Genomic DNA, 2,611 nt, shown 5'->3' with positions numbered 1-2,611 from the left:
CTGTGGGACTTGAACCGGCGCCCCTCCGGTTCCCAAGCCAAGTCCCTACACACTGAGCTACTGCCGCCCCAATTAAAACTACTTACTGTTAGAATCAGGAAAAAATGGGCAAGCGTAAGGATTTGAGCGACTTTGACAAGGGCTTTTGTGATGGCAGGACCAGGGTGCCCAGTTGGTCATAATGTTATTGCTGATAAGTATATGTATTAACATTTCTGTAAATTGGAAGTGGAATGTGGTGACTTTATGTGGCCCAGGTGTGGCTTATCAGCCTGAAAACCCTTCACCCCTAACCAGCATCTGAAAAACAAAAAAGAACCAGCAACCAAGAACGAGAACACCTATTAGAGCTGAGGGGTTGTCATGTCCCAAATTGTTATTATTTTAGAGTAGGATAATATGTTTTAAAAACATTATAAAAATGTTTTGTGGTAACATTTTACTAAGATATTATAAAATTGTTCCAATATTATGAAAAGACCCTATCCCTAAGATACACTTTGCAAGTGATTCATAATCTTAAACCTTCCATAATCCAAAACATCCTCAGAATGTTCATAGTCAAAATGTTCTTCCTTTGTAAACATGTCACATTACAGGAACATTTTCTTAAAAAACATTCAGGCATCTGAGGCCCTCAATAACATTCTTAAATAATTTTCCAAATGTTTCATTGAGAATGTTTTTTTCTTTGTTACTATGTAACAATGTGGATCTTTTATAAAAATAATATTGTATAATCTGTAATCTCAATAATGTTACCAATTTATCCTCAGAATGTTACAGGAAAAATGTTCTACCTTTATTAACATGTCACATTACAGGAATATTTTATAAAAATGCTCAGGCATCTCAGGCCTTAAAAACATCTTTGAAAAATGTTCCAAATGTTGTATTGAAAATGGTCCTCATTTGTTATCATGTAACAATTTGTTAATGTTTTATAACAATACTCAGTAATCTGTAATCCTATAATCCTTAAAATGTTCTTTAAACATTAAAAGTTTTTTTAAAGAATACTTAGAACTTGTAGGGAATGTTAGCCAATGTTGTCGGAACAAATCTGATTTAAAATACTTAATTCCCTTGCTGAATTGTCATATATATGTCTTATATATCTTATATCAACATTATATTACATAATGTAGTTAATTAGTGTAGGAGGAAGGTCCTGTCTTTTCTGAAAGTTGACGACTATGAGCAAATGAGGCTAATGTTGGGTTGTAGTGTAATGACAAATATGTTTTATTTTTGTAAATGCTTTCTGAAAGAAATGCTTTCTGTGTATTAGGAAACAAAGGTGAGGCCGTTTAGGGGGTGTAACACAAAGTGCGGGAAGAAGACACAATTATATATTTGTAATTGTATATAAAAGTCAATACAAAGCTCAAACACTTTTTTGCTATTAATTTAGGATTTATTTAGCACGTTTACAAAATTATTTGTGAATCAAAAGAAAAAAATAAAAGGACATTTTAAAAAATGACATTAAACTCTAAAATAATATGTAATGTAAAAAAGAACTTGTCAAGTATTTAAATCCACTAGGTGAAGGCATAAGCTCTGTGCTGTATATTGACATATATATTGTTTCATAACTAATTTTTGTTCATTAAATGTTTCTTGGTGTTTTATTCTGGTTTAAACAATATGATGAAACACACTAAAATCAGCTAAGTGTAGACTATGTTGAATGTGCACTGTATAAACATATGTTATAAATTTATTCTTTCCAAACCTCATATTTCTTAAGACTGATTTTTGTTCATTAAATGTTTCTTGGTATTTTTCTCTGGCAGTGTTCTTTCATCACAAGAACATCCACGGATGGGTCAGGGGGCCAACAAACTCTGGAACTGGAGTCTCCTGCTGCTCTTCTCCCGCGTGGACTGCTGTGTTTCTGCTACTGTTCACTGTAACTTTCATTGTAGCACCCTCTGAGTGGGTCGTGCATTGCGCTGCCGCCACACAGCGTTTGGGATCACCTTTGTATCTCTGGCATGCTGCTTGTGTTCTCGGAAAAAACTATAGTAGTGTTAATTGCCTTGCAAGCCACCAGCCTCCCAGGTGTTAATTGTTATGAAAGTGGTCTTGGTCCTCCACAGGCAAAGAATGCCTGTAGTGTCTCTTCACAGTTTGAGGCTTTCAGAGTGGTTGGTAATATGTACTATTTGGTTGGGTAGTCAGTCCCCTGTTTCCAATGAACAAAACCGTAACTGTGATACAAGAAGAGGAATTCATCTGGATTGTGGCATTAGGTTAGCTATTGGGTTCTGGGGCTGTACTCGGGTACATAGGCCTGACTAGCGTGCCTTTGTGCTGCGTGAGGTGCTAGCGGTGGTCCGTATTTTGCCCGGGGAAAGCTACCGTGATAGATTTTTAGATGAAGCCAACGTCATCAGCATTCAGCCATGCCTGATGGTGGGGTTTTTATTCTGGTGCGAGTCTGGATCACCTTTATCCAGGCCGTATGTCGAGGCTTCTCCTTGGCGCGCAAACTTGTTACAGGGGCTGTAGGGAGGATATTTGCCATTTGGCCTCTAGTTTTGACTAATACTGTTGTAGGTTATTTGCCAAAGGTGTTTTCATCATATTGTTTGAAGGCCAGAGA

Source organism: Morone saxatilis, unplaced genomic scaffold, assembly GCF_004916995.1.
Source record: "Morone saxatilis isolate NCDOM2014 unplaced genomic scaffold, NCSU_SB_2.0 Contig8, whole genome shotgun sequence".
NCBI classification, from domain to species: Eukaryota; Metazoa; Chordata; class Actinopteri; family Moronidae; genus Morone; species Morone saxatilis.
The sequence above is the reverse complement of the archived record's forward strand: the minus strand, read 5'-3'. Positions refer to the sequence as shown.